The sequence below is a fragment of the Coregonus clupeaformis genome, chromosome 1 (genome assembly GCF_020615455.1).
Source record: "Coregonus clupeaformis isolate EN_2021a chromosome 1, ASM2061545v1, whole genome shotgun sequence".
NCBI classification, from domain to species: Eukaryota; Metazoa; Chordata; class Actinopteri; order Salmoniformes; family Salmonidae; genus Coregonus; species Coregonus clupeaformis.
The window spans coordinates 63,732,184-63,755,406 of NC_059192.1; the positions used below are offsets into that span (position 1 = coordinate 63,732,184).

General features: G+C 43.7%; 1 protein-coding gene across 1 annotated transcript in view; it reads right to left on the reverse strand.

Moving 5' to 3' along the window:
* LOC121571651 (attractin-like protein 1) overlaps positions 1-23,223 on the reverse strand; it is a 351,689-nt gene that overhangs the window by 22,565 nt on the left and 305,901 nt on the right. The window lies entirely within an intron of this gene.

Here is a 23,223-nt window from a genome sequence, read left to right on the forward strand (position 1 = left end):
GAACATTGCAACGCTTGTGTTCAGCTAAAACTTTGCTTGTTATACGCAAAGACAATATGCAAACAATATGGAAAATGTATTATATGTGCATGGATCCAGTATGTAAATGGACAGCAGTATCCACCATGTACTACATCATTGACTGGACATCTATTTGAGTTAGGCTGGAAGTCCAGGCGATGGAGGGCCCAACCCCACCCTGCTCCAATCTCCCCCAGATGCGGACCTCACACACGGGGGAGCGGGCTGGCTGGCAGCCCCTAGAGCTCTACCTGAAGCCAGAGTAATGGATATGGATGGATGGAGGGGACAGCAGGCGCAGGGGAGGTATTCTCCTCCTCTCCCCTAAGCCCACTACATCCATTCCACTCAGGCAGGTTGAGGGACAGACCTTTACAGGTTGAGGACCACTCATTTACATTCATAAAGCTATGCTCTCCTCACCCAGCAGCTCGGGACGTGCCTCAAGATACCAGCCTCACTTTCTCCAAGGAGAGGGTGTAAAACATGTCCCTGTCAAGGAGGCAGGGTGTGTGTAAACAAACTGTACACCCCAAAGCCTTTGTCATTACTGCCACCAGAAGCATTCCAACATGGAAAGGCCAAAATCACAGCTCTGATCATACACTTTAGCAAATGTGTTTTTCTTTTTTTCCACTCTCAAAGTACAATTTATCATCACTTACAACTGCTGTGTCAACCCTGTACCTAGACATTGTCAAAGGCAGTACATTTTCCCTGTAGTATGTCATTGGATGTACAAACACACACAAAAACACAGACACACAGACACACACCCTTTCAGCTTTAAGGCGCATCGATCCCTGCTATGAGATGATTAAACAGAGCGATGAGACGTTGACGCTGTCTCTTGATCGTCCTCAACGGTGCCTTGCTGCTATGCACAGCTCTCAAACACATAACAGAAGCACAGCAGGGGGGCGTACAGGAGAAAAATACAGAGGAAACAGGTGGTTCAAACAATGATGCTGAAGAGGAGTAGATGGGTGAGATGCAGAGGTGATGCTAGGACAACATAGTCTAGAGCTAGAGTTGAGCTTGAGGGCAGCAACTCTATTATATGTTAGTTTCTTTGTTATAAGGTCTTTGTAGCACTGGGTGCTTGTACCTGTCAGATGGAGCGCTATTGAGCTTGACCCCGGTACCACACCACAGGAGTCAGGTTGGTTGGACCGTGTTTACTCCTGGTGTCTGCTCTGGTCTAGGGAGGATCCGAGAGGAGACTGTTGCGGTTGTTTACCAGAAACAGGGAAGAGGGCTTGACCTCTGGTCGTCTAGATCAACGTCCAGTCGGTAGATGATAGCAGTGCAGCCTCTTACATAGGCTGGGTTACAGTTCCAGCACCCTACTATGCTCTACTTTACACTACAAATGACACACAGACAAACCCTATGTGTTTCAGTTGGAATGCACCAAAGGTATGTCAATATGGTGAAATGAAGGTGGACAGAGGGGTGCTAGCATATAGTCAGTACTTGAAGGGAGCCTTTCCTCTCTACAGTACTCTGAAGTGCCACAAGTGCCTGTCTCCTTGGGTAGAGCTCCCTTAGAGAGTAGCCTGTTCAGTCCAGCCGCATATCTCTCCAGAGACCTCACTTCAGCTGTGCCCGCCTTCCCTTGTTCTCCCCAGAGACATGGTGGCAATGCTGGGTGCTCTACATTTACATTACATTTTAGTCATTTAGCAGACGCTCTTATCCAGAGCGACTTACAGTTAGTGAGTGCATACATTTTCATACTCTACCTGAGATATACTATCCATTTACCGTACTGCTATTATTTTCTGGTCTTCTTCCCCCTCCTCTGCTCCCCTCATCTATTTTGGTCTTACACTCTTCCCTGTTTGCACTTACGAATACTCTCTGCTCTGCTCCCGCCTTGTCGCTGTTCTCTCCTCTCTCACGTCCTCTATCACAGAGACATTGAGGCGTTTCTACAGGCACTTAAGCTTGAAATGAAATACATATGAAGCGTTCTTCACAAAAAATATAAAATACATTAAAGGGGAATGGAGAGAGAGAGTGAGAGAGACAGAGAGAGAGAGAGAAAGAGAGACCAAGAGAGAGACTGAGAGAGACAGAGAGAGAGAGGGAGAAAGAGAGGCGCTTGATAGGAGTACAATGTGTGAGTTGCCCTACCACCCAAGTGGTCTGTAATTAAGTCCAAACATAAAAACAATGAACAATTATCAAAATGGCAATTACAAACCAGCAGTCACAGGGACAATGTGTAATGGCCCCAACAACGCAGCGCACAGTCTGAAAGAGTGCCAATCCATCCAATTCCTCTTATTACATACCCACCCACGCACACACCCACGCATGCACGCAGACACACAGACACAGAAAGCCCACTAACACCACACTACCAAAGGCCGCCGCCCCGCCGCCCCTTCCCTTCCATAGGCCCCATTGCTAATAGGTTTAAGTGCTGAAGCATACAGCATAATTACAGGGTAGCGCCTCCCATGTTTGTTTTGTGTTAAGGGGCATTAAGAAATGATCAATTTGCCAGCTCTCTGAAAGAGGAAATGGGTTCACGTAAAGAGCCATCTCTGGTAGAACAGAGTGCAACACTATGCCACATCCAGGAGGTTCTTATTAGAGCGCGATGGCCGCTAGCACACTGCTACCAATTACAAGAGCTGAGAAACACAACACAACAATTAGTGGCCATGATGATGTGTTTCCATTTGGAGTGTCAGAGCGAAACAAGTGCTAGAAGAACCTGGCAGAACCTCGTCATTTAAGCTTTCTTACAGGGGTTTGGAACAAGCAGCTCATTTGAATGGCACTTCTGCAGAAGAAAATACATCTCACAACACGTTCACATGTCAGTGTTGAGTGTTACTAACATATGTTTGCAAAAAGTACAGAATAGTATATATGTTCAACTGTGTGCACCTCGTAATCACCACAATACTATACATTAACTTTGCATTCATGATCATCTTTTGAGTAATGGAAATTGACAAATTCATGTAGCATGACTTAACGCCCTTGAGTCTAAGCCATTTGTCTATGATATCTACTACCCTAACACATGGAATGGTTTTAATATAATAATAACATGGCCCATCTAGCTAGCTATTCGATACAGCACATCTCCATGGAGAAAGATCATGAGAGTATGTGACCTGGTGTGTGACTGGGTCCTTTGATCCTATAATATAATAATAATAATATGCCATTTAGCAGACGCTTTTATCCAAAGCAACTTACAGCTGAAAACACACATACGTTCGCTTAGCTGAGATATTTCCTCCAGGAAACGACTGGTTAATGGATCTGACGCTCCTCATTTCCCCTCACACTGACCGGCCACAACCGTGAGCCAGCATGCAATTACACCACACACACACACACACACACATTCGTGTATGTACACGCACAAGGCAACACAACAAATATGTCATCATCACATAATTTAAAAAGTTACAGTGATATGCAACTAGGCTACAGTGTAGTTAAGAATGTACTGCAATCTCTAATAGGGCTTACTCCCTGTGTCCAACCTGTTGCTGGGAGCAGGACGACAGAGGAAACCCTACTCTGGCTGTGTCTCTGAGGGCTGAAAAACTCATCTTTTTAAAAGGCTTCATTAACACTGATTTATCATTCTGGAAGACAGCTCCAGAGGGCCATACATCTCCCTGCAGCCGCACGGCCACACATATTTGTCAATTTAATTTCAATCCTCATTAATAGGTATTTTAGTAAAATGACACCTTCAAGACGAGTGGCATTAAACAGTGGATGGGGTGGGGGAGTCAGTGATGAAGTTGTCCTGGACAGTAGAGTGCGACTTAGAGCCCCCCCTGGCTCCCCTCCTAAATTAATCAGCTTAAGTAGTAAGGACAAGGAAGTAAAGAAGAGAGAGAGAGTGCCAGGGCCAGGTTAAGGGTGAGACTTCTGGCAGCCATTTCGGACTAGAGAAAGATTGCTGAGCTGTACAGTAGAAAGGTTTTTACAAGCATGCAACACTTTAAAAGGAGAACTTTAACTGTATTTCCTGACCTGAGGAGAATTTGAGAGACATTCAGCTCCATTCGTCTTTCATATCTGAAGTGGGGGAATTATCCACTGGGGCTAACACTACATTCAACTTTGACATTATAAAGGACCGCGACACAGTATGAATACCACGTTGTAGTGCTAGTGTATAAAGGCACACCTTGACACTGTAGAAGTGGCAAACCACTTGGATCCATTATCCCATTTCTGCCCATTATGTTTCTCTTTTCCCTGATGAAGTAAGGGTTTTTTCTAGCTCTTCTCCTCCCTTTCACCCCACACGGAGAGAGAGAAACAGAAAGAGAGAAACAGAGAGAGAGAGAAAGAAAGAGCGAGAGAGAAAGGGAGAGCGAGAAAGTGAAAGTGAAAAGAGAGAGACATGCATTCCAGGTGGCAGCTTGTAAAATGGCTGACCCATCCAATCTAATAAAACTCTGTTAGAGCGCCGCCTGTCCCTTCCAAGAGAAAAGTGGTCAATTCTCATGCACTTAAAGGTGGGAGGAATAGATGGCTAAATAGTTTGCTGGGTGAATGATGGCAGAGGTTAACCTTTCACTGCTGTAGTCCTGTTTTACTATTCCTTTCTGCTTCGGTGGTTTTCTTATAATGATGTGCTTAAGAGGTGTTAGATCCCTGTTGGATTGTTCAACTCCGACATAAACACAGGGTTGAGAAAAGTCACAAGGCATGTCTATCTTTTCCCCTCCAAAAACACAGAGAATGTAGTATAAAACAGAATAAAATAGATGATTTTAACAGTGTCTCAAGATGTCTCGGTCCCCTCTCTCTACCTCATTTCTCAACATCCTACCCTGTACACCTTGCACATCTATTCTGTTAGACGTCCAGAGTTCCTTCAACTCAGAGAGTTCTCTGCACAGCCTCCAGTCAACATCAATTTTCAGGTAGCATTAGCATTCAATGGCCACACCAGATGTAGACAAAGGCCACTAAGAGGCTCTTACAAACAGCCATACAAAGGGGACATCAGTACTAAGTGGTGAATAGTAAAAGTGATGGAGGAGGGTGTCCACTGAGAAACACGCTGCTCCTAGTTGGTAATAGATAGATGGGGGAGAAGAGTGGAAAACAGGGCCATGGTATAACAACGTCTACAGCATGGAGAGAGAAACAGAAAAAGAGAGAGAGGGGTGGAAAAGACAGAAAAAATTGCAAAAGATTGAAATATGTATAAGGAGAGAAAGTGTGGGGTTTAGAGAGGGAGGGGTTAGTGATCTGGGCTTGGTAATTAAGATGTGTGTGGTCACATCCTGTCCCCTACTAGAGTTAATGTAGTGTATGTGGGTCACTTGTCAGTGGACATGCACATCCTCTCAGATGCCATAAACAGCTAGGGCGAAAAGGTGAATCGCTCGAGCCAATCAGAGAGAAGAATCATGCAAATATATGTCTGCTGGGTACAATTTTTACCTTACAGGCAGGGAGGTAAAGCGCTCATCTCTGATTCAGACATGGCTCAAACCATCCCACTTAATCAAAAGCCAATGAATACCAAATGCCTTGTTAAATCTTCTCCCTCAAATCAAATCAAATCATCCCCCACCTTCCATATGAAATGCCATCATACGCAGATGCCTGCCATTCTTAGAGAGCTGTGTGTGTGTGTGTGTGTGTGTGTGTGTGTGACTTTGATCGTCAGGCAGTCTGAATTAATGCATTCCCAGCACAAAGGATAACAGATTACTCTCAGAGCATATTCAACTTTTAGACACAATGCAGAGCCTGCTGGGGTATAATAATGTCACCCTTTCATTAACATGCCTTTCACATTAATTACTTTGCTGAATAGGCCTACCACATATGCCTGCAGAAGCACTTACATACATGTAACTGCCAAAATAAAGGAAACAACAACATAAAGTGTTTTAATAGGGCATTGGGCCACCACGAGCCGCCAGAACAGTTTCAATTCGCCTTCGCATAGATTCTACAAGTTTCTGGAACTCTATTGGATGGATGCGACACCATACTTCCACGAGAAATTCCATCATTTGCTGTTTTGTTGGTAGTGGAAAACGCTGTTTCAGGCGACACTCCAGAATCTCCCATAAGTGTTCAACTGGGTTGAGATCTGGTGACTGAGACACACACACACACACCCTTTAAACCCTCTATGGTCCTTTGAGACCCCTCTTTCAAAGTCACTGAGATCTGTAAGCATGAAGGAATGTTGTAAATGCTTAATTAACTTAGGAACCACACCTGTGTAGAAGCACCTTCAAAATACTTTGTATCCCTCATTTACTCAAGTGTTTCCTTTATTTTGGCAGTTACCTGTATAAGCATCATGAACAGACACACATATGCACGCACACAAATTCCAGTCTTACTGTGTCAGAAAGATGCACAATAGAATATGGGCTTTTGTTCTAAATCTGCACCTTGTTATAGTCTACACAGAGAGGGAGACACTGAGGCATCTCCCTGCAACGTTCATACAACGCTTAATCACCTGGCTGGCTTGCTCTGACAAGGCAAAAAATAAACCCCCAAATCAAAGCCAGACACCAAAAGCCATCTTGTTTCAGTCTTATCCTACACCAGGAGGGACATGATGAAAGATTCAGCCAACAGTCATGTAAAATGTAGTCACCTGACTTACCCTAACAAGGCAAAAGCCCAAAATAAGAACAAGGCAGCAGAAAGCAAAGTTTTAATCACCATCGATTTGTACCCAAATCTAACAGCAATCTGGAATGAATTCCCTGTAATGCCCTTTGAGAGATAATGGATCTCCAAACAGCTTGTGCTTTTCTAGCTGGAGAGGTGAAAGGAGGAGAGATGGATGAGGCAAGATTAGGGCTGTGGCGGTCATGAAATTTTGTCAGCCGGTGATTGTCAAGCAAATAACTGCCAGTCTCACGGTAATTGACCGTAATTAACATAAACAGGTTTAGCATCTCCTGGCTTCCACGCATAGCCTACAAGCCACTAATGCAGACCTTTGGAATATCTACATTTTAAAAAGCCTAGTAAATCCATTTAATATAGCCTATATTTTCACAATAAATCCATTATTTATTTTAGACAGGTCTAAAGAAGCATGATATGAAGAAAATGTAGTCTATTTCAGAAGAACAGAATAGCATATTCTGAGTTGTCCTTATGTTAGGCCCTGATCTGGCTATGCCAAATGGCTGTGGGCTACACTAGTTAGCAGATAAGATTTGCTTAGAATTCCGTGGCATTATTTTATATTATTTTATAGTATGGAGAATACAATTGAACAAAGCTGAATAACATCGAAAGGAAATCTTCTCCAAACGATTTGAGGGAGTGCGCACATGCGGCTGTTCTGTGTTGAGCGGTTTACAAAGAAATAGGTACTCCTATATGCTTAATTTATAGTTATTAATGTAACTTTAGTTGTTCTACAAACGTTGGGCTATATGTTTAGATTTTTAATACATTGTAAGGCTGCATGATGCGACTCTAATGATGATATGAAAAAAGTTGCTTGAAAGGCATGAGCTCTGCTTTGTTTTTTGCGCAGGATGTACACACTTGCACAGGCTGTCTCTCATTCACAATTTGACAAGCACTAGATAATGCCACGAATTTCACGGCGGCATCCCCTTTGTGTGGCCGTAATGCACCCAAAAAAGATCCATGCCTTTTGCGGCCAGTGGCCGTTGTGCCCTTGGCCTGGAGTGCTGCGTTGTGCCCTTCTCCCTGTGTGCTGCGCGGCTCTGAAGCACCTCTCACTCACGTGATCGGGTCTTTCTCACAAGCTACAAGTGAAAACAGACACATCAGGGACGCAACTGCGCGCATCCTTATCCAATTCCGAGGTGCATATTGAAGGTACTGGAAGAACTGTCCACATTTACTTTTCGTCAGCCAACAAGATGAGTAGGTCTAATGAACAGCAAAAGCACTAGCCTATGTCAATCCACTATCCCCCATAGTACAAAAGTTGACCTATTCTCTATTCTGTGCAATAAATAAATATTCCAAACATAGTCTGGGACAGTTGTGGGATGCGATAGATCCCAAATTAATACAACCACTAGCATCAAAAAACATTTTTTACGCAATGTGGCTGACGGAACAGATGGGGACGGTTGAGCTAACGTGAGCTAATGTGATTAGCATGACTGTTGTAAGTAAGAGCAAACTTTCCAGGACATAGACATATCTTATATGGGCAGAAAGCTTAAAGTCTTGTTAATCTAACTGCACTGTCCAATTTACTGTAGCTATTACAGTGAAAAAATAGCATGCTATTGCTTGAGGAGAGTGCACAACAACAACAGAAATTATCACGCCAACTGGTTTGATACATTCACCTCTGAAGGTAAATAATGTACTTACATTCAGTAATCTTGCTCTGATTTGTCATCCTAAGGGTCCCAGAGATCAAATGTAGGAACTGGGTTCTACAGTTTGAACCCCTGCTGTCTCTGGCTCCACACCCACCCCACCCGGCCATCTAGATGTGTGAAAGTTAATGTATAAGTTAATGATCCATCATGTATGAGATTCCTGGGAGTGTGTAAACTTACATTTTGTATTACCATATCATGTTTGTATGTTCTCTATAGTTAGGTACTTGAAAATGTATCAATTTACCAATTCGGCACATTTGGGCAGACTTCATACAAAATAGTCCAGTATTGCAATGCTTCACTGGATCAATCTGAAACTTTGCACACACACTGCTGCCATCGAGTGGCCAAACTCTAAATTGCGCCTAAACTGCAATATTATATTGTGGCCTTTCTCTTGCATTTCATTTTTTTTTGTTTGTATTATCTTTTACCAAATCTAATGTGTTATATTCTCCTACATTAATTTCACATTTCCACAAACTTCAGAGTGTTTCCTTTCAAATGGTATAAATAATATGCATATCCTTGCTTCAGGTCCTGAGCTACAGGCAGCTAGATTTGGGTATGTCATTTTAGGCGAAAATTGAAAAAAAGGGTCCGATCCTTAAGAGGTTAAAATGTTGATAAACTATTAGGATATTTCTTCACATTATAAGCGCAGCGATGCGTACATGGCAGTAGGCTATAAGCGCGAATGTTCCATTAGTGGGAAAACACAATTTTCAAAAGTGACCGCAAATGTGATTATGCATGTAATGCTGTTATTATAAAGGTGCATTTTTATGGTGAAACTTATCTTCCCCAAACTTGAAACTCACATGCTGCTTACATATGTCAGTTAGGCTCTACACCCCTTGTAAAGCGGATTAATGTGCTTAATTTTAAGAAGTTATTTGGCCACTTTAGTTGTGATAAAAACCTTATCAAAACATATAGGCCTATGGGCTAGGCTGCATGAGGTGTGCTGGGCATCATTCTCAAGTGATAATATATAATTCACAAACGATAGGCTAACATTGTCACCCATCAGACTATTCTTGATTTAATCTTGTCTTTACATATACACTACCGTTCAAAAGTTTGGGGTCACTTAGAAATGTCCTTGTTTTCCATGAAAACATACATGGAATGAGTTTGAATAGGAAATATAGCAAAATGCATAGGACATGTAGTCATTGACAAGGTTAGAAATAATAATTTTTAATATAAATAATAATTGTGTCCTTCAAACTTTGCTTTCGTCAAATAATCCTCCATTTGCAGCAATTACAGCCTTTTAGACCTTTGGCATTCTAGTTGTCAATTTGTTGAGGTAATCTGAAGGGATTTCAACCCATGCTTCCTGAAGCACATTCCACAAGTTGGACTGGCTTGATGGGCACTTCTTACGTACCATACGGTCAAGCTGCTCCTGCAACAGCTCAATAGGATTGAGATCCGGTGACTGTGCTGGCCACTCCATTATAGACAGAATACCAGCTGACTGCTTCTTCCCTAAATAGTTATTGCATAGTTTGGAGCTGTGCTATGGGTCATTGTCCTGTTGTAGGAGGAAATTGGCTCCAATCAAGCGCCGTCCACAGGGTATGGCGTTGCAAAATGGAGTGATAGCCTTCCTTCTTCAATATCCCTTTTACCCTGTACAAATCTCCCACTTTACCACCACCAAAGCACCCCCAGACCATCACATTGCCTCCACCATGCTTGACAGATGGCATCAAGCACTCCTCCAGCATCTTTTCATTTGGTCTGCGTCTCACAAATGATCTTCTTTGTGATCCCCGAACACCTCAAACTTCGATTTGTCTGTCCATAACACTTTTTCCAATCTTCCTCTGTCCAGTGACTGTGTTCTGTTGCCCATCTTTATCTTTTATTTTTATTGGCCAGTCTGAGATATGGCTTTTTCTTTGCAACTCTGCCTAGAAGGTCAGCATCCCGGAGTCGCCTCTTCACTGTTGATGTTGAGACTGGTGTTTTGTGGGTACTATTTAATGAAGCTGCCAGTTGAGGACCTGTGAGGCGTCTGTTTCTCAAACTAGACACTCTAATGTATTTGTCCTCTTGCTCAGTTGTGCACCGGGCCTCCCACTCCTCTTTCTATTCTGGTTAGAGCCAGTTTGTGCTGTTCTGTGAAGGGAGTAGTACACAGCGTTGTACGAGATCTTCAGCCTTCATTTTTCAGAACAATAATAGACTGACGAGTTTCAGAAGAAAGTTATTTGTTTCTGGCCATTTTGATCCTGTAATCGAATCCACAATTGCTGATGCTCCAGATACTCAACTAGTCTCAAGAAGGCCAGGTTATATTTATTCTTTAATCAGCACAACAGTTTTCAGCTGTGCTAACATAATTGCAAAAGGGTTTTCTAATTATCAATTAGCCATTTAAAATGATAAACTTGGATTAGCAAACACAACGTGCCATTGGAACACAGGACTGATGGTTGCTGATAATGGGCCTCTGTACGCCTATGTAGATATTCCATTAAAAATCAGCCATTTCCAGCTACAATAGCCTTTTACAACATTAACAATGTCTACACTGTATTTCTGATCAATTTGATGTTATTTTAATGGACAAAAAAATAGCCTTTCTTTCAAAAACAAGGACATTTCTATGTGACCCCAAACTTTTGAACGGTAGGGTACATATACTCATGAAGCCTAATTACCGTGACTAAACGTGACCGCCGGTGTGGCGGTAATATGGTCACCGCAACAGCCCTAGATGTGACGCTTGGCATTCAGGCCAAAGAGTTCATTCTTGGTTTCATCAGACCAGAGAATCTTGTTTCTCATGGTCTGAGAATCCTTTAGGTGCCTTTAGGCAAACTCCAAGCGGGATGTCATGTGGCTTTTACTGAGGAGTGGCTTCCGTCTGGCCACTCTATCATAAAGACCAGATTGGTGGAGTGCTGCAGAGATGGTTGTCCTTCTGGAAGGTCTCCCATCTCCACAGAGGAACTCTGGAGCTCTTTCAGAGTGACCATCGGGTTCTTGGTCACCTCCCTGACCAAGGCCCTTCTCCCCTGATTGCTCAGTTTGGCCGGGCGGCCAGCTCTAGGAAGAGTCTTGGTGGTTCCAAATTTCTTCCATTTAAGAATGATGGAGGCTACTGTGTTCTAGGGGACCTTCAATGCTGCAGAAATGTTTTGGTGCTCTTCCCCAGATTTGTGCCTCGACACAATCCTGTCTCGGAGCGCTACGGACAATTCCTTCGACCTCATGGCTTGGTTTTTGCTCTGACATGCACTGTCAACTGTGGGACCTTATATAGACAGGTGTGTGCCTTTCCGAATCATGTCCAATCCATTGAAGTTACCACAGGTGGACTCCAATCAAGTTGTAGAAACATCTTAAGGATGATCAATGGCAACAGGATGCACCGGAGCTCAATTTTGAGTCTCATAGCAAAGGGTCTGAATACTTATGTAAATAAGGTATTTCTGTTCTTTATTTTTAATAAATTAGCAAACATTTCTAAAAACCTGTTTTTCGCTTTGTCATTATGGGGTATTGTCTGCAGATTGATGAGGAACAATTTTAATTTATTCCATTTCAGAATAAGGCTGTAACGTAACAAAACATGGAAAAAGTTAAGGGGTCTGAATACTTTCCGAATGCACTGTATGTCAATCTACTATCCCCCATAGTACAAAAGTTGACCTATTTTATTCCAAACATAGTCTGGGACAGTTGTGGGATGCGATCGATTCCAAATTAATACAAATACTCGCATCAAAAAAACTTTTAAAAGCAATGTGGCAGATGCAACAGATCAGAACGTTTAGCTTAAAATGTCTATAAACTATTAGGCTATTTCTTCACATTATCAATTGCAGCAATGTGCAACTGTAGGATATAAGCGTGAATGTTCCAAAATGCAATCAATTTGCGGGAAAACACCATTCTCAAAAGTGACCACAAATGCTATTATGCATGTAATGCTTTACTATAAAGATGCATTTTTATGGTGAAAATTACAGTGAGGGAAAAAAGCATTTGATCCCCTGCTGATTTTGTACGTTTGCCCACTGACAAATACATGATAAGTCTATAATTTTAATGGTAGGTTTATTTGAACAGTGAGAGACAGAATAACAACTAAAAAATCCAGAAAAACGCATGTCAAAATGTTTTATAAATTGATTTGCATTTTAATGAGGGAAATAAGTATTTGACCCCCTCTACTTCAGAAAGATTTCTGGCTCCCAGGTGTCTTTTATACAGGTAACGAGCTGAGATTAGGAGCACACTCTTAAAGGGAGTGCTCCTAATCTCAGTTTGTTACCTGTATAAAAGACACCTGTCCACAGAAGCAATCAATCAATCAGATTCCAAACTCTCCACCATGGCCAAGACCAAAGAGCTCTCCAAGGATGTCAGGGACAAGATTGTAGACCTACACAAGGCTGGAATGGGCTACAAGACCATCGCCAAGCAGCTTGGTGAGAAGGTCACAACAGTTGGTGCGATTATTGGCAAATGGAAGAAACACAAAATAACTTTCAATCTCCCTCGGCCTGGGGCTCTATGCAAGATCTCACCTTGTGTTGTTGCAATGATCATGAGAACGGTGAGGAATCAGCCCAGAACTACACGGGAGGATCTTGTCAATGATCTCAAGGCAGCTGGGACCATAGTCACCAAGAAAACAATTGGTAACACACTACGCCATGAAGGACTGAAATCCTGCAGCGCCCGCAAGGTCCCCCTGCTCAAGAAAGCACATATACAGGCCCGTATGAAGTTTGCCAATGAACATCTGAATGATTCAGAGGAGAACTGGGTGAAAGTGTTGTGGTCAGATGAGACCAAATTCGAGCTCTTTGCCATCAACTCAACTCGCCGTGTTTGGAGGAGGAGGAATGCTGCCTATGACCCCAAGAACACCATCCCCACCGTCAAACATAAAGGTGGAAACATTATGCTTTGGGGGTGTTTTTCTGCTAAGGGGACAGGACAACTTCACCGCATCAAAGGGACGATGGACGGGGCCATGTACCGTCAAATCTTGGGTGAGAACCTCCTTCCCTCAGCCAGGGCATTGAAAATGGGTTGTGGATGGGTATTCCAGCATAACAATGACCCAAAACACACGGCCAAGGCAACAAAGTAGTGGCTCAAGAAGAGGCACATTAAGGTCCTGGAGTGGCCTAGCCAGTCTCCAGACCTTAATCCCATAGAAAATCTGTGGAGGGAGCTGAAGGTTCGAGTTGCCAAACGTCAGCCTCGAAACCTTAATGACGTGGAGAAGATCTGCAAAGAGGAGTAGGACAAAATCCCTCCTGAGATGTGTGCAAACCTGGTGGCCAACTACAAGAAACGTCTGACCTCTGTGATTGCCAACAAGGATTTTGCCACCAAGTACTAAGTCATGTTTTGTAGAGGGGTCAAATACTTATTTCCCTCATTAAAATGTAAATCAATTTATAACATTTTTTACATGCATTTTTCTGGATTTTGTTGTTGTTATTCTGTCGCTCACTGTTCAAATAAACCTACCATTAAAATTATAGACTGATCATGTGTTTGTCAGTGGGCAAACATACAAAGTCAGCAGGGGATCAAATACTTTTTTCCCTCACTGTATCTTCCCCAAAGTTGACACTCACTTGCAGCCTATTTATGCCAATTAGGCTCTACACCAGTTGTAAAGCGGATTAATGTGCTTAATTTTAAGAAGTTATTTGGCCACTTTAGGCAACATGAGGTGTGTGACTATGATTTTAAAAAGGTGGGGTGGAAAAAGGCAAGCGCTGTTTCTTGCCTTACTGCACATAATTCACAAGTGATAGGCTAATATTGTCACCCATCAGACTGTTCTTAATTTAATATTGTCTTTACATATACTAAATAATATATGTGTGAAATTAGTTTTGATTTAGAATGGACCATTATCATGCACATGTCTCGGAACAGGGGCAAGGGGACAAAATACATGTCATCTATGCACTTAAATGGGGAATGAAGAACACTTTTCCCGTGATTCATTTTCATGCCAGCCAGGTAGTCTATACTCCTGTTGTAAAGCGAATCAATGTGCTTAATATTACAAAAGTTGAGAAATACATATAGTAGGGTTAGCCTATAGAAAGCTGAATGGATCCTCCTCTTTTTAAAAGAGGCCATCAAAACGCAATTGCATAGCCTACAGAAATGTTGCGCAACATGAGCTCATGGGCTGTCATGAAGTGTTTGATTTGATTTTTCGAATACATTTGCATTGATGTCAGAGTGATTAGAGGGACAATAGAGTGCTGAGTACCAGGCAGTTAGCAAGTTTGGTAGGCTACTAATGACCATCAGCAGCATCAGAGCTTGGAGAAGCCTAGTTACCATGACTAAACGGTCATGTGGTATTTGACTGCGGTCATGACTCCTGGCAGCCGGTGTGGCAGTAATACGGTCACCGTAACAGCCCAAGGCAAGATGGAGGGAGGAGAAATGGAGGGGGGTAGAAAGAGGCCAAATTCAGACAGACTGGCTAATTAGAAGAGCCCTCATAAATCAAACAGGAACATGGAGTAGTGAGAAAACAAGACTTATGGCCACAACATCTGGTATCATTCAACTGTAAGGATCTTGCAATTAAATTGTTATAACACTATCATAACATCAAAGCCATGAGATCCAAGCCATGAGATATCATTGACAAGAAATTAACCGGATATAGTAATACATATACATTACTCTATAGTTTGTTATGGCAGGTAAAGGTTTACAAAGAATGCACAGACACACACACACACACACACACACATCACCTGTGCCATATTCCCCTCAGGTGACATACAACTGTGACATGATGACACAGATACTGTAGTAAACTCACCAGTAGCCCCTCTAGGGAGTGGAGAGTGACCCCTCTGTGGTGCCCCTTGAGAGGATTAGTCCAGGCATGCAAACCTACCCCCGCAGAGAGATTGCCGGGGAGGAGGAAATGGTGCTGATCAGAAAGCCGTGGCTCCCTCTGCACATTTCACAAGCCATTGACCAGTGCACTTATCCATTTGACATCCCTCTTTAGGAAGTAGCAGGTCACAAAATATCTGCTCTCCAACACAGGCTCCTTGGCTCACTGCTGTAGCATCTGTGCAGGCCAAATTAAACAGGAGGGTTGATTCAGCAGCGCTTTATTACTATCAAATGCTGTTCTATATTAGATCTACAGTATTTCTTAGCCATGTGTTAGTTTGTTATGTTTGTTTTAAGTTGGCTTTGTCTGACCCATCTAAACCTTCCAGGTCATTGGGAAGGAGAAATTGCGTGTCGTAAATGCTTGTGTGTGTATGTGTGTGTGCATGTGTGTTTTGTCTGACTAATTGGATCTGTTTAGTAGGGAGAGGAGCCTCTGCCACTGATTGTGTGTGAGAGTAGTGACACTACAACATTCCATAATAGAGATGGGGAGAGGAGCGAGGAAGAACAGAGAAAAAGAGAGAGAGAGAAAGAGAGAGAGAAAGAGAGAGGCATAGGCAGATCTGGCTCACAAGAGAAGGCAGGCTATGTGCACACTGTTCACAAAATGATGTGGAAACTGAGCTGCACTGCCTAACCTCCTGCCAAATGTATGACCACATTAGAGATACATATTTCCCACAGATCACACAGACCCACAAATAATTTGAAAACAAATCAAACATTGATAAACTCCAATATCTGTTAGGCTAAATACTGCAGTGTGCAATCACATCAGCAAGATTTGTGGCCCGTTGCAATGAGAAAAGGGCAACCAGTGGAGCACAAACAACAATGTAAATACCACCAATATTTATCTGTGTATTTATCTTCCCCTACTATTCGTACTACAACTATTTGCACATTGCTAAAACACTGTACATAGCTGACAATACAACACTTGAAATGTCTATATTTTTCAAACCTTTGTGAGTGCAATGTTTACTGTTAATTTCTAATCGTTTTTTGTTTATATTATTTTGTGTCTTCTCACTTTTGTTTATTGTTTATTTCACTTGCTTTGGCAATGTAAACACGTTTCCCATGCCAATAAAGCCCCTTTCAATTGAATTGAATTGACAGAGAGAGAGAGAGAGAGAGAGAGAGAGAGAGCTAGGGGGATGGAGAGGGAACAGGATGGACAGAGAGAGAGAAGATATTCATTCTCTTTTAATCTCTGCATTCCAATTCTTGCCGATATGAATTATTGCTCTGTGTTCTATGTGTCCTCCAGCAATACTCCATGATTCTAACACTCTTACTCAAGTCAAGGATTTTAAGGGGAGGGTCAATGATGTGGTCCTTTTGACCACACACAAACAACTCCATTTGGCAAATCTGACCATAACTCTATCCCCTTGATTCCTGTTTACAAGCAAAAACTCAAACAGGAAGAATCAGTGACGCACTCAAGTGGTCCGATGAAGCTGATGATAAGCTACAGGACTGTTTCGCTTGCGCAGGCTGGAATATGTACCGGGATTCATCCGATGGCATTGAGGAGTTTACCACATGAGTCACCAGCTTCATTAATAAGTGCATCGATGACGTCGTCCCCACAGTGACCGTATGTACATATCCCAAACAGAAACCATGGATTACGGGCAACATCCGCATTGAGCTAAAGGCTATAGCTGCCGCTTTCAAGGATCTGGACACTGATCCGGACGCTTATAAGAAATCCTGCTATGCTCTCCGACGATCCATCAAACAGGCAAAGCGTCAATACAGGACTAAGATCCAATCCTACTACACCAGCTCTGACGCTCGTTGGATGTGGCAGGGCTTGCAAACTATCACAGATTACAAAGGGAAACCCATCCCGAGCTGCCCAGTGATGTGAGCCTACCAGATGAGCTAAATGCCTTCTATGCTCGCTTCAAGGCAAGCAACACTGAACCATGCATGTGAGCACCAGCTGTTCCGGACAACTGTGGGATCACACTCACCATAGCCGATGTGAGTGAGACCTTTAAGCAGGTTAACATTCACAAGGCCGCAGGGTGTATTACGGATTACCAGGACGCGTACTCAGAGCATGCGCTGACCAGCTGGTAAGTGTCTTCACTGACATTTTTAATCTCTCCCTGACCCAGTCTGTAATACCCGCCAAGGTAACCTGTCTAAATTACTATCACCCCATAGCACTCACATCTGTAGCCATGACATGCTTCGAAAGGCTGGTCAAGGCTTACATCAACACCATCATCCCATACACCCTGGACCCACTCCAATTCGCATAACGCCCCAACAGATCCACAGATGATGCAATCTCTATTGCACTCCACACTGCCCCTTCCCACCTGGACAAGAGGAACACCTATGTGAGGATGCTGTTCATTGACTACAGCACAGCATCCTCACTCTGCAACTGGATCCTGGACTTCCTGATGGGCCACCCCCAGGTGGTGAGGGTAGGCAACAACACATCCGCCACGCTGACCCTCAACATGGGGGCCCCTCCTGTACTCCCTGTTCACCCACAACTGCGTGGCCGCGTACAACTCCAACACCATCATTAAGTTTGCCGACAACACGATGGTGGTAGGCCTGATCACCGACAACTATGAGACAGCCTATAGGGAGGAGGTCAAAGACCTGGCAGCGTGGTGCCAGAACAACAACCTCTCCCTCAACGTCAGCAAGACAAACAAGCTGATCGTGGACTACAGGAAATGGAGGGCCGAGCAGATCTTCAAAAAGTTCTAAAGCTGCACCTTTGAGAGCATCTTGACTGGCTGCATCACAGCTTGGTATGGCAACTGCTTGGCATCTGACCGCAAGGCGCTACAGAGGGTAGTGCATACAGCCCAGTACATCACTGGGGCCGAGCTCCCTGCCATCCAGGACCTCTATACCAGGCGGTGTCAGAGGAAAGCCATCAAAATTGACTCCAGCAACCCAAGTCATAGACAGTTCTCTCTGCTACCGCACGGCAAGCGGAACCGATACACCAAGTCTGGAACCAAAAGGACCCTGAACAGCTTCTAACCCCAAGCCATAAGGCTGTTGAATAATTAGTTAAATAGTTAACCAAATAGCTACTCGGACTATCTTCATTTACCCTTTTTGCCACAACTTTTTTGTCTCATCACATACGCTGCTGCTACTGTTTATTCTTTGTCGCTTTATTCCTAGTTATATGTACATACAGTATCTACCTCAATTACCTCGTACTCCTGCACATCAACTCGGTACTGGTACCCCGTGTATATAGCCAAGTTATCGTTACTCATTGTGTATTTATTATTTTTATTATTACGTGTTTTACTTTTCTATTATTTCTCGATTTCCTTTCTCTCTGCATTGTTGAGAAGGGCCCGTAAGTAAGCATTTCACCGTTAGTCTACACCTGTTGTTTACGAAGCATGTGACAAATACAATTGTATTTTATTTGACACGCCATACTACTGATCACTAAAGCATCATAATTCATATCTTAGAAACACCAAAGAGGATAATGTTCTGAATTCTCTAGGGTATAAGGGGGGTGGTGGTTCTGGCTGAATCGACATAATGGGCTACATGCATTTGGGTCAGGGACTGCCATTGGTTCAGCCACTTCTCTCATTTGCAAAATATCTAATCTGAATATTTGTCATAGAAAAAAAGAGCCAGCCTCTCTTTGAATTTCATCATTTAGTGATGGCAGTGTTTGCCATTTAATACACAAATGTTATTGCAATGGAATCTACTCTCAGCCTGGTATCTGTTCATAGCCTGAGGGGAGGCATTCTCAACAGAGAAACTAGTAGCAGGAAAACAGTTCTAAGAACCAAAAGAAACATTACTACATCTCTGCCTTAATCTTAGAAATCTGTGATCTACGATGAAAAGAGCCGTCCCGCTCCTCCTCCGCCCGTTGATGTATAGTCTAAACTCAGTGTCATGTCTTATTAACACCTGTTTACTGTCTGAGAAGTTTCGCAAAACAAGACATAAACAAGGCCCACGATAGAGCAGACACTCTCATCACCGTGACAAGCCCCTGCCACACTGGCATCGCCTGGCTGGCATCGTCGCCCACGGGCGCTGGCACGCTCCCTCTCACACCTGTCAACGCTGAGCTGGGGGAAACACACTGCGCAACACACACACACTGCGCAGCAACATCAGCTTGTGGTGGTGTTCACTGAGTGGTTCTGCTGAGTTTGCCAGTGTACGGGAGGAGACGCTGGGACTTATTATAGCTGAAAGAACTGAGCAGACATAACACAAACATGTCTAGGGATGTGATGAGAGGCGACACAATCATCTTTTCAATCTGTCTTTCATTTGCCGCTCAGCCACAGTTGGCCATTGCGATGCATTCAAGCGCTGCTGTGGAGTGATGTGCTGGGCTGGCTCTGGAGTGGTACAGCTGTGTGAGTCACTTTGAATCAAACTGGGAGTTTGATCTGGCTAAGGTTCTGTTTGTAAAGCGAATCATTTGCTGTGCTTTAAGGGCTCAAGTTATGAATCAGATGGATACATTCTACAGATTCAGCCTCCAACAGGTGTTAAGTCCTACACTGGTAACTGGTTTGTAGTAGGCCTACTGCTCTGAATCAAAATTCAAGAAGCAGAATTAATCTGAGCTGTATCACTCATGTGAATCAGAGTCAGACGTCAAGCACTTCTTTGATTCAGTCACATAGTAAAGTTTTGAATCAGACAAGACGTATGAGTCTGACAGTCAGGATGTCAGTGGGTAGTATAATTAATGTGTGGAGTGCCAGTGAATCAGTCTCAGTAAAAAAGGTTAGTATAGCAGCTGACTCTCTTCCCTCAAGGTTCCTATTCAGAGTTAACCAGGCTGCTGCTGCCTACTGAATCAATCAGCAGCAGGAGAGACTGACTCACCAGTCTACTAAGTGAGTGAGTAGGCACCACAACGCTACATTACACAACACTTCTCAACTCTGTCATCCAAGTCTTCATGTGAGCCAGAAGTGTACATGGGACCTCTTGGAGGCTCCCAGTCAGCCTCCCCTAGCATGGCCCAGCTCCTGGCTCAGAAAGCTGGGGTCTTCAGGGAGCTCATTGTGGTCGACTCCCAAGTCAGAGCACCAGAGCGCTGTCTCGGGAGACGGATTCATTAGCCACTGCAGATAGATATAAAACATTTCCATTTTAATCAGAGCGTCGGTCAGCGTAGCTACAATCCTATTAGGTAGCTGGGGGGACAAAGAGGCTATTCTGCAGCCCCTCACCTCCACAGACAACAAATTAATCATCTCTATAATGCTTAATGAAAGCCAAACTTTTTTGACTCTTAATTCGAGAGGTGGAGTAGATCTTTCATTTTTCCCCCCTCACTATTAACGGGTATGATTAATGTGTTTTCTGAGGCCTCAGATGTGCTTCGTGTCGGCTGGGGAGGAGAGAGAGGCTCCCACGCTCCAAAACGGTAGAAAGGCCATTATTTCAGAATGTTTGCTCCAAATTCACTATTGATTTTTACTTATTTCAGAAGGCAGAGATATTGATTACAAGCTGAGGGGGAAACAAAGAAACACCTATCATTAAGAAATAAGATAAAGTCTTAATAGAAAATAATTGGCTGTCTGGTACCTCATGCGTAGCCGTACACCTGTACCGGTAAACACAACACAGCCCCAAAACAACATGTGTAAATTATTGCTACATTTGTTAATTCCTCTTATGAGTTTGCTGATTATATGCTGCACAGGCATTGCAAGCTGGAAACAAAATGACTACATGCCAAGTCATGCAGAAATGCAGCCCCATAAACTGCATATTTGTCCTCACTAAAGAGGATGCTTTCCTAAAAACAGTTAATTTATTTGGTCAAAAGAATGGTCATGCTGCCTTCGGAAAGTATTCAGACCCCTTGACTTTTTGTTAGGTTACAGCCTTCTTCTAAAATTGATTTAATAGTTTTTTACCCTCAACAATCTACACACAATACCCCATAATGACAAAGCAGAAACTGGTTTTTAGAATTTTTTGCTAATTTATTAAATAAAAAACAATAATATTACATTTACATAAGTATTCTGACCCTTTACTCAGTACTTTGTTGAAGCACCTTTGGCAGTGATTATAGCCTCGAGTCTTCTTAGATATGATGCTACAAGCTTGGCACACCTGTATTTGGGGAGTTTCTCCCATTCCTCTCTGCAGATCCTATCAAGCTCTGTCAGGTTGGATGGGGAGCGTTGCTGCACAGCTATTTTCAGGTCTCTTCAGAGATGTTCGATCGGGTTCAAGGCCGAGCTCTGGCTGGGCCACTCAAGGACAGTCAGAGACTTGTCCCGAAGCCACTCCTGCGTTGTCTTGGTTGTCTGCTTAGAGTCGTTGTCCTGTTGGAAGGTTGAACCTTCGCCCCAGTCTGAGGTCCTGAGCACTCTGGAGCAGGTTTTCATCAAGGATCTCTCTGTACTTTGCTCCGTTCATTTTGCCTCAATCCTGACTAGTCTCCCAGTCCCTGCCGCTGAAGAACATCCCCACAGCATGATGCTGCCAACACCATGCTTCACCGTAGGAATGGTGCCAGGTCTCCTCCAGACGTGACGTTTGGCATTCAGGCCAAAGAGTTCAATCTTGGTTTCATCAGACCAGAGAATCTTGTTTCTCATGGTCTGAGAGTCCTTTAGGTGCCTTTTGGCAAACTCCAAGGGGGCTGTCATGTGCCTTTTACTGAGGAGTGGCTTCCGTTTGGCCACTCTACTATAAAGGCCAGATTGGTGGAGTGCTGCAGAGATGGTTGTCCTTCTGGAAGGTTCTCCCATCTCCACAGAGGAACTCTAGAGCTCTATCAGAGTGATGGGTTCTTGGTCACCTCCCTGACTAAGGCCCTTCTCCCCTGATTGCTCAGTTTGGCCGGGCGGCCAGCTCTAGGATGAGTCTTGGTGGTTCCAAACTTCTTCAATTTAAGAATGATGGAGGCCACTGTGTTCTTGGGAACCTTCAATGCTGCAGACATTTTTTGGTACCCTTCCCCAGATCTGTTGTCACGTTCGTTGAAGGATGGGTCAGACCAAGGCGCAGCATGATATGCGTACATGTTTATTTAAACTGAATAAACACACGACAAAACAATAAACAAACGAAACGTGAAGTCCTAAGGTTTAACACACAACAAACCTTACCCGGAACAAGATCCCACAACTACACAGTGCCAATAGGCTGCCTAAGTATGATTCCCAATCAGAGACAACGAGCGACAGCTGCCTCTGATTGGGAACCACACCGGCCAACATAGAAATACACATATTAGATAGAAAACATGGAACTACACAACATAGAATATACACACCCTGACTCAACAAATAAGCATCCCCTGAGTCAGGGCGTGACAGTACCCCCCCCAACGGTGCGGACTCCGACCGCACAACATAAACATAACAGGGTAGGGGCCGGGTGTGCATTCCGCCTCGGAGGCGGATCCGGCTCGAGGCGTGACGACCTCTCACTCTCCGCCTCCCTGTTGCACCCCTGGTCTGGTCTGGACCTCGGGCCGCTGCTTCCCCTCTCCTTCCTCCCACGATACGCCAGGCCCTGTCTGGACCCTGGTGTGGGAGACCCCGAACACACAGCAATAACTTTTCACTTCCTCCCTTTGTATCTCTGGATCTGGCCACATCAAGAACAGCACAGTAATCAATAGGGCCTTGAAAAGAGATTGCAATTCCAAGAAGTATTGAATGAAAGTGTGTTTGTCTATAGGCACCCTACTTCAGAGCATTGGCCTCAGCCTCAGCCTTCAAATCCCCCTCACAATTGAGAGAATTACGTTTAAGTCTGTGAAGTGTTATTCAAGCCAGCAATTGTGAGGACAAGTCCTTCATGCCAAAAGTGTGTGGATTTAATGAAGACCAAGGGGACTCAAATGGAGGACAATACAGTTAATAAAGTCCAAGTGACAAAG